Genomic DNA, 9933 nt, shown 5'->3' with positions numbered 1-9933 from the left:
GGGAGAGGGCATGATGGCGTGAAAAAAGATCAGGAGGAAGATGACGGAGTCGGCGTGAGTGCTCAGTCAGTCGATCGTGGTCCACTTTAAGTAACAAGTGTTCAGGATTTATAATATTTATAGACAGCCATACTTAAAGGCAAACGGACTTTTTGAGGCTGATTTTGGCACTGTAGTTGCGTGATTATCAATTTGTAGCATTAAGTTAAACGAACGCATCATTGCCATCGTCAATTCCATGAGTAATTCATCACAGGGCTCTTTTCTTACCCCCCGGCCGTACATGTGTCCCATTTTAGGTTGGGTCGATTACATAGGAATGGATTGAGAGTAACGGTAATGAAACTATGTCAGACAAGAATTTGACTGGGTGAAACGTGCAAATTTGAATCGTTGACGGCTCGTCCAAATTCAGAGTAGAAACCCCTAATAAGACTCATTGTCAAGCAATTGCTCTCGTCCAGCACGCTTCATAAAACGGATTTGAGTAAGTTAACCGACCACATTTTTAAGAACGAAATTTTGAAGAGGCAGAGGAGATGGACCATGCCATTCCGAAAATGAAGGCTCCAAAGGCTTCACCGCCGAGACCATTCACAAGATTCCTGGTGGACAATCCGGCACGAATTCTGGCCCAAGTGCCTCACTGATTTTTTCATGGACAAAACTGAAATAATCCACCACTCCACTCTGTGAGGTTGGGCTATTAACTTGCTCCTCCAGATTGACGATACGCCACCAGATCTTGGTCCAAGGCATGTTTAGTGCGAGACCATATATTGGTCCAATTGAGTACCCAGCTCCTCTTTAGACAGAGTGGTGTTTCGGCTCGCCCCACGAGACGCGCCCGCCGACTCGGTTTGAGTGCGTCGAGCGCGACCCCGATTGAGAAACACTCCGGCATAGCGTCGTCGGAAGGTGGCTGGGCCACGTCTCGCGACGCATGGCTCGACCCCAGAAGCGCGAGGCCCGGAGCGGCGCACGCCTAATCGGTGCTGGATCATGGAGCCTCGTTTGAGAAGGAGGGACGCTCGCAACGTGCCGTTACGATGGTTGTCGCCTGAGAAAGTGGCAGCCCATCGACGCATCCGGGCCGGTGATGGAAAAATGCGGGCGAGGCGGTCCAGGGCTCGAAATCTGGGCGAGGTCGGGGACGCTGCTGGGGGATAATGATGGGCGTGCGTAGGCCAGGGTGTGTTATGAGCTGTGGGCTGAGGTCTGGGTGGCGCTGGCGCGGGGTGCGTGGGTCGGTAGCTGAGGGGCGGTGCGGGTGGAGAGGTGGGTGTGTTTTGGCTGAGGCGTGTGAAACGTTCATGGAGGCGAAAGAGTGGTGTGCCTCGCGAACCACTAATTTGTGAGAGGCATGATGGCGTGAAAAAAGATCAGGAGGAAGATGACGGAGTCGGCGTGAGTGCTCAGTCAGTCGATCGTGGTCCACTTAAAGTAACAAGTGTTCAGGATTTATAATATTTATAGACAGCCATACTTAAAGGCAAACGGACTTTTGAGGCTGATTTTGGCACTGTAGTTGCGTGATTATCAATTTATAGCATTAAGTTTAGCGGACCCATCATTGCCATCGTCATTCATGAGTAATTTCATCGCAGGGCTTTTTTTCTTACCCCAGGCCGTACATGTGTCCCATTTTAGGTTGGGTCGATTACATAGGAATGGATTGAGAAGTAAAGGTAATGAAACTATGTCAGACAAGTATTTGACTGGTGAAACCAGTCAGGTGAATCACTGTTTGTGAAGTGGCTGCACTATACTATTGTGTGAATTAATTTAAATGAACTTCTTCTCACTTCACAGTTTTAGACTAGTATATAGAGCTTTTCAAGATTTTTACAATCACAATGTGGCCAACATTATCTAAGAGACTCACTCTTAGGAAATAGAGTAAATTGCAGAACTAAAACCCATTTATCTAAGTGCACCAGTGATTTTGATGTCTGCTATGTTGACATGTATGTAAACTGAATTTATCTCATCTTCAACTTTCGACACAATAACTGCCCATAATCAAGGTGGGGCGTTCATTAAAAATGTCAGACATGATGAAACAGACATCATCATTTGTCTCTGTCTTCAAATTGTATCTATGTCTGACTTGGATAAAGTTTAGAGCTACGCACATCTAAACGGGGTGGATACCTAAAAAGTTTATTGGAGATTCTGTTTTCTGCATGGATCAATAGTTCAAATTTGGTTCAATGTTATACATATACTTTAGCTGCCCATTAGGGTAGGCCTATGTTGTGGTCAATCTATGCGTTAAGTTTCCATTACGCAATTCCACATTTTAAAAAATCACGCAACTAAATTACAAAATCGGACTCGAAAAGTTCGTTGATGTCCTAAAGACAACATCTCCATACGTAGGTGACCAGAAAAGTCAGATGTGGAGAGCCTATGCTGATATTATTGGGGAGCTTTAAATTACTTGATTGCCAATGAAAAAGGTTAGAATTTTCCTGGACATTCCAGTTGCTAAATTGTGAGCAAAGATTTATCTCAGCTTTACACTTGCTCAGAATTATAATGGAGAGACCAAATTGCATTCTGACTGAAGACAAGGCTAGCCTCTCAGTACTTTGAGTCAGTATATCTAATCATGTGAGTCAAAGTCAAAGAATGGCACAAGTTGAGATCAGGTTCGAGGCTTGACACAGGGGTGAGCAGGTAGGGGACCCCCCAACTAAAACAAAGCTGCTAGGCATAGAACTGCAGCTAAGTGTAGAAAAGAAGTGGTCTGTTCCATAGATGTCTCTAAATTAATTGACTTTGTGAGACCCTCCTCGGCACAGACACCTAGGCTTTTTGCGCTCTCATTCATTGTTTTTTAAAAGCCTACTCACCCAAACCACTTCAACTTGATATTAATGTTGTGGCAACCTTGCTCATGTTTGCCTCATGCTCTTGCTTCTGCAATCCAACTGTGATATACACATAGCTCAGAACCCTAAGGATAAACCAGTCTAAGTATCTACCATCATCTCGACATATTATGGGAAGGACTAAACATGGCCTGCTATAATGGAAAGCTTTTTCATGAACATTAATAATTTAAAGCAATTTCCATGCTTTTTCTGTGTGACCTGTTTGGGAACACGCTTCAATTTGGGAAGTTATAGGAATTCATTTTCAAGTTAGCTACCTTTTTGGGCTTATGTGGACTGTTTGATTGCCATTTTTTTAACTCAACAATTCTAGAATAAAATGAACTAGAAACATTTGCTTCATCAATTAGCATCTTAAGGTGAAGATAAATCACAAACAATCTGGCTCCAATAGCACTTTCCTGACAGTGCTGTTGTCCCATCATCTAAGAGTCAAGCGCTGAGTTACACAAAGTGGCAGGTAAAATCTAAAGAGGCAAGTAAGGCATTGAGGAAAGAGGAAGGAAGCCAATTAAAATGCAGGCAGTCTGCTTTTCCTTTTCCTCTAGAGGCAATTTACCCCTTGAGACCATCATGTTTGATTCATTGTATTAACCCAGAAAAAAAAATATTTAATTCATTAATTTGTGGAATGCATCAATGAAGGGGGGGGGGGGGAGACATGTCATAGTTGCAAGCCCAGTTTCCTCACATGAAAGAGGTCCCTAGATTAATTCTCCTCACTTTTAGAAACTTTTAGAAGCTAACCACAGCCACAGACAAAGAACCAAGCTGATTTGGACATGACACTGCCTATAGAGGTATGTAAAGTACCGGATTGGATTTCAGGTGCGTGAGCTAGCCAGACTGGGCCACAATCCTTGCAAGAACTATTATGCTTTTAGCTCTTGCAGTGCTTCCAAATCTTCATTGATAAAATTGCTTGCAATCATAGGACACTGGTGACAATTATTTAAAAACAATTTCAGCCCAACATGCTTTTGCTAAAAGTTGACAGTACATGGCAAGTGACAAAAATTTGCAAAAAATACAGAAAAAATATTTGGTACTAATATTTTGTCATTAGTAGATGTGTGGTGACACTTACTTCATGGTAGAACCAGAGGGCGCCCTAGTATGACATCTGAAAGCTCTATTGGAATTGTATATAGATGATGCAATGGCTGGCTTTGTTGGCCAGGCAAAGCTCACCCTGCCAATTATTTATATGATTATTTTAGACACCCACATTGATAATGTTTTTTTATGATCAATGCTCTTAAGGTTTTTTTATCCAAAGGTTTCATTAACCTGATTTGCCAACCTGTATATTTTTTTCCTTACCTTCCATCCTCCTACATCTTTAACATGCCTCATGCCTTAATTGTATAGAGCACTCAAATATCAGCAAGATGGTCTTTCAATGTACTCCACTCAACTCAATGTATTTAAAGAAGTGGTGCTGTGTATTGACCAATAAATCTACGTAGAATTTTCATTGACATTGTTTATTAATGTCTCTATATCTGTAAACCACAATAATTGTTAAGACTTTGTTTTCCATTTACTGAACCATTTTCAAATTGAAGCCTTTCATTAATCTCTTCATTTAATTTCGGATTCTATGACAGTTTCAGCCATTTTAAGGCTAAAAAGCACCAGGTGGTCCAATCTACTGTGGACAAAAAAAAAGACTTCCAACCAAGACATGCAGTAGTGCCAATTTTAGCACCAATATCAGACATTGTTTCGTTACTTTTACTATCAGTTATGACAAAGTGTGGCAAAACTGAAGTTGTGTCAAGTAGTCCCATTCATGGGAAATTCAATTTTTCATGGCATTGCTATAGAGGCAAAAAGAAGTGAAACCCTGGCCAAAACTAAGACAGAGCTACTGTTTGAGACTGATCCAAATTGGCAATGACTGGCTCAAGTTGGTAACACTGAAGCAAGATGGAATTTTGCGGGAAAATTCAAATTTTGCTATCAAATCTTAAATCTGCAATTTCTTCTTAAAATGGTCCATGAACCATACTTTTGTGCATACATTAAGAATTGTTAGAGCATGTAGATTCAGATGGGATGGGTCCCATTTCATCACGTTTCATTTCATGCTTGATATCACCATGTGCTCATTGGGTGATTCTGGGTTTCTAGGTACTCTTCACCCACACAACCTCTGACCATTTAAGGGAAGGGAAAGAAACATAAAATGAGTGTGTTGTGGTTTTCTACTGCAGCTGTATTTGTAAGCAGTAGACAATGCAACTCCAGCCAATTAGAAATCAAACACTGCATGTTTACAGCCTTTCAGTTGTCTCCCATCAGATCTAAAAACAGCTCTGTCTAGCGTACTTCCATGCGCTCTCTTGGTATTGCTTCCTCTGTGCTCAGACAACTTGTGCCTTTCAATAAGATCATGTTTATGTATCAGGCCCCGTCATTGTGAGAAATTTTGCAAAAATCCCTAGAAATTCCTCAATACATATAAATTGTGGGAACACACTATTGAAAACCCCAGAAGACCTTAGACAAGTCAAAAACAGTTGATCTTGAAATTTTGGAAATTAAGTTTTTGGGATCTAATTTTTCAAAACTTTTATGTGATCACCTTGGCGGTGCAGATCAGAGCAAAAGTACCATCAAGACCACTAACATTAGGCGGGTAGAGACTAACAAATGAAAAAAGCTACCTTGACATTTTTATTTTTTTCCAACATGTTCATTTGGAAAAAGCTGGTTTAAAATAGGCCTTAGCATTAGAAAGAAAACGAGTTCAAAGCAATCCCCCGGTCATATACTCATCATGAGATCAATGAGTTGACTGATATTTATTTCACTAGAATATATTTATATCAACATGACTAGAATTGACCTGCCAACACAAGCTCTTACAATCAATGAGTCTAGTAATAATGGACTTGGTGTGGTTTTGTGCAACAGGTTGTATCAGTAACCATTTAACAGTGCTCTTCCACCATTTTGACGTCAGCAAAGGCGTCTCTCAGGCTTCCTTGCTTTCCAAAAAGTGTTCTGTCCGACGTTTTCTGGCAGCGTCTACTCTTTGACCGATGCTTTGTGATTTCATGTTGCTTTGTTTTTTTAGTGACGGGTGTCTTGGCGGGTTTCTTGTTTGATACACGGATTTGTCATTCCTGTGCGAAATTTTCTGGCCCCAGCAAGTGACGAAGTGATTGATTAGTGGTCAGATTAGTAAGATTGATGAAAATGGATGATCTCCTTCCCAGGCTCAGTCCGCCTTTCGGTGGATCTCCATCTGAAATGGAGGAATTTCTCCTGAGGTAAGTGATCCGCTTGTGTTGTAACCCTTAGATTTTACAATATTAAGATTCCTTTACTCTGTGCAATTCGAGTTCTCAAGATTGGTGGATGGATAGAGTTGTTTTTGTAGCATTGTGGGTTATATTTTGTTCCTGGATTTGACTGGAGTTGAGAAGCTACCAGCGATCCAACATGCTCTAAATGGGTGAAATCTTGCGATTTGGCCAGGAACCACTCCTGCCTAATCTATTTTATAAGGTAAAAGAGAAGACAAATTAGATCACACTCCAATCTTTGATCCAATGTCGATTGTTATCCCCACCTTGACCAAGACATGAAAATGAATTCCACCAGATGTGTTCCTGGTCACCCAGAAAGGTTGACAGTCGACAATCAACGGACAGAACCGACAGAACGTTATGAATAACTTATAAAAGCTGGCTAGGAAAAGTGTGTCGTCGTCGCCGATCAAAACAATGCATCACAACTAGTCAAGACCAGCTATTGAAAGCCATTTTTGACCACTGAAAAAATGGGTGGCAGAAAAGGGGACAATTCACCCGAGCAGGTTGTCAGATAATCACAAAATTGGCTCATCTCTCCACTAGGTCTGTATTGTACATCGAACAGGAGGTGGAAAAGTCATATTAATTTACAACAATAGTTTTGATAAATTGCATTTATTGTCTGGATAATTGAAGATAGGTCTAACGGCATTAATGGTTTCTAAATATTGATTACATAGTATTTTTTTGACATTTGTTAAAGTGACTGTAATGCAAATTTGCTCCTTGTGGTTTACCAGGTGTGTGGGTATCTCTTTGGAAACTTAAAAAGGTTTTTTTTACCGCTTTGCCCTCCTTGTCCCTTAAGAGTTGCGTCCACGATTATTGGGGCATGACCTTCAAGTGGGTGTGGTTAGCATCTCAAAGTTTCCAGGAGAATGGTCGACAGGCGAATCAAAATGATGACTCTTGCATGCAAAGCATCATCACTTACCACCACGCGATATCTCCACAAAAACTGGCAAGGATATGCTAAGTAAATGATATGACTCGGAGGTTTTTCGGCCCCATTGCTCCCCCATTTTAGAGCAATTTCTTACCCTTAATATAACCTTAACATAACACTAGCTGTGGTTTGAGAGCCTGAGTTCAAACTTTATGGCAGTATTTGAAGACAGTCTACTATAAATGGCATAAAGTAGTATGATAAGGAAGACAATGATGTCGGGTCTGATATGAATTAGATGATGAATCTATGAATTGGGACAGCCATCATCAGATAGCAGGCCCAGCAAGAGAAGCTGCTCTCGGTCTTCATAATAAACAAACAAGAGCCAGAAAATGACTCAATGCAAGTTATGCTGTCTTAAAATTGGCTTTGAGCTGAAATTTCAGCAACACATCTGTGCGCCTTGGGGGAATTACGACTGATGAATGGACCTCGAAAAAATAAGTTAAAAGCTGAAAAGAAAAACACATTTGAATTCACATGGCTTTTGGAGGTGAAACATTTTTCCTATCTAAATTCCCATATTCCCACTTTTTTGCAATATTTTCAGTTTTACCCTGGTTTCGACGCTTTTTTTTCTCTTCCAAATTGGTTTTCCTGACTTATTTTCGTATCTTTGAAAGAATGGGAACTTCATAGTTCGAGGTCACTGACTGATGACTGCTGAGCTGCAGGCCTTTTTTCTCCGGCCGGTCAGTCGTCACCCTGAGAAAGGCGCCAAGGATTTTGGCTGCCGGTAGCCGTTGTTTCTTCTTCTATTGCCTCTCTTGCTTCTCGGCCTATCTAGTTCATGACTTTCATGTTGATGTTGTGGTTTGGTCTTTTGTTGGCTAGTATTATTGTGGTTATTATTATGATTGGGTGCTTGGGACGAAACGGAACGGAAGAATGAACGGCAGCCCGACCGAAACCGCTTAGCCTCGTCCGGATTCAGAGTGAGGCAGGCGCCCGGTGCGTCCGTCCCTCCATCCCGCCCACGGACCCAGTCCCGGACTTGATATCGCCGCGGTGCGCCGCCGCCCCATGGCTCAACCACTGCCTTACGATTTGGGCCCGCCCGGTCTGGCCAGCTTGGAACGCTTCATGGAAGACCGACGACGACGAGACGAGGAGGACCCGTCGACCGGCCGCCCGCCGGGACCGCAGCCACAGCCGGGGGTGGCCCTCCGGCTGCCTGGATCCGGCCAATCCTCGGAAGAAGAAGATCACGACGACGACGAGGTTGAGGATGAGGACGAGGTTGAGGACGGAGGAGTTGAAGGGGAGGTCGAGGCTGAGTGTGCTCTCGTCCGGCGGCCGCCTCAGCCATGTCGGGGTGGGCCGTGGGGACGTTGCAAGCGCACTTCCATTTATCGGACCTACTCTCTGACCCGACGTGGACGCCGCGGGTGTGGAGGCTCAATTCACCGAGTGCCCGGCCTTGCCCCGGCCTACGCCCAACGGGTCCTCCGCCAGCATGACGGCCTACGCTCGGCCATGCACCAGGTAGGCCACCCAGTTTTTTTTCAAAGGTCACGACGGAAAAACCGAGCGCCGTACCATGCATGCATGCATGCATCATGATCTGATCTTAGTCCCAGGGAGATGCATAACTACGTAGAGATGGCCAAAATATGCAGAAAAAATGTCCATTCTCTGACATGAAATATGCACGGACGCTGGTCGAAATCCTAAACGGGCAGGACATTCAAAAATTTTTTTTTTTATCCGTCAAGTTGTCGGAAAAATATGAAGTAGAAGTCTAGAGTGAATCATTTAACAATCTGAGGCATAATCTTTTCCAATAGGAAATTTAGCGCTTCAAGGGAAAAATTCAAAATGTACAACACCCATCACTTCTACATTAACTTTTGAGACCTGGCTTAAATCAAAAGTATGCAACAATCCATCTTCTATTAAAACTTGGCCCCCGTTTTGCTGGCCTCAAATTGAAAATGTTCAATTCGGCACTAGAAGTTCCAGCCGTGGACTTCATTCCTTGAATTCCATCTCATTTTCTGGCGGAAGTCCAGTTCCCACCCACAGACGTGTTCAGGGAGCTTTTAGACTCGGGACATTCATTTGACTTGTAACCGGAAAGAGTACCACCATTCTAGTCCCCCGACTCCTGTGTGTGCAGTCTGTGTGAGGAGAATGCCCATGCATATCATTTTCTTTAGTTTTTGCAAATCGTCGAAACCAAATTGGATGTCTCTTAACATCGCAATAAATTTAGAAAAATTCGCTTTTTTTTTTTTTTTTAATCCTGGCAGATTTTCAGATAAACGAAATAGCCATTTTTATTTCGAATCTAGATGTACGCATCATCATTTGGGTTGAACGCATGGCAAAATTTAAGACAATCATCTTCCAACGCAAGATAACAATGAAAATAGACCTAAAAGCAATGATGAACTTTTCAATGCCCCTTTCAAGAGTAACGTCACCATATAACGTATTGGTCCATCCGTCCCTGGTAATTCGGAACGATGGCCTAACCGGGGGCCCATGTCATTCATGATGGAATTTTTGGTCACAACGTTTTTTTTGTCCACATTTATTGGCAAAATTTGACCCACCGACCGACCAGCCCATGTACCCACGGGTCCTTGGGTTAGATTCTCAGGGAGCCTGGGTAAGCATTGGATTGAGTGGGAACTTCCTTCCTCTTGACAGGTGGCTCAATCGGCGAAGGCCATTTTGGCGGCGTCCGCTGCGGATTCTGACCAATCTGAAACTGGCGCTACACATTTCCTCGAGCGGATTTTGGTCCACCTGG

The 9933-nt window shown here is 42.9% G+C and overlaps 1 long non-coding RNA gene across 2 annotated transcripts; it reads right to left on the bottom strand.

The window, feature by feature from the left end:
- Window positions 1-6018: 6018 nt before the first annotated feature.
- Window positions 6019-6783, bottom strand: LOC131885844 (uncharacterized). Of its 2 annotated transcripts, none has more exons than XR_009373873.1 (3): window positions 6484-6783; window positions 6239-6407; window positions 6019-6156 (listed from the first exon to the last, which is right to left on the bottom strand). It is a non-coding gene; the product is annotated as an uncharacterized LOC131885844 (long non-coding RNA). The 2 variants fall into 2 exon arrangements; XR_009373874.1 differs by having other exon boundaries at window positions 6239-6402.
- Window positions 6784-9933: the final 3150 nt, after the last annotated feature.

Source organism: Tigriopus californicus, chromosome 8, assembly GCF_007210705.1.
Source record: "Tigriopus californicus strain San Diego chromosome 8, Tcal_SD_v2.1, whole genome shotgun sequence".
NCBI classification, from domain to species: domain Eukaryota; kingdom Metazoa; phylum Arthropoda; class Copepoda; order Harpacticoida; family Harpacticidae; genus Tigriopus; species Tigriopus californicus.
This window is presented reverse-complemented; position numbering and strand designations above follow the sequence as displayed.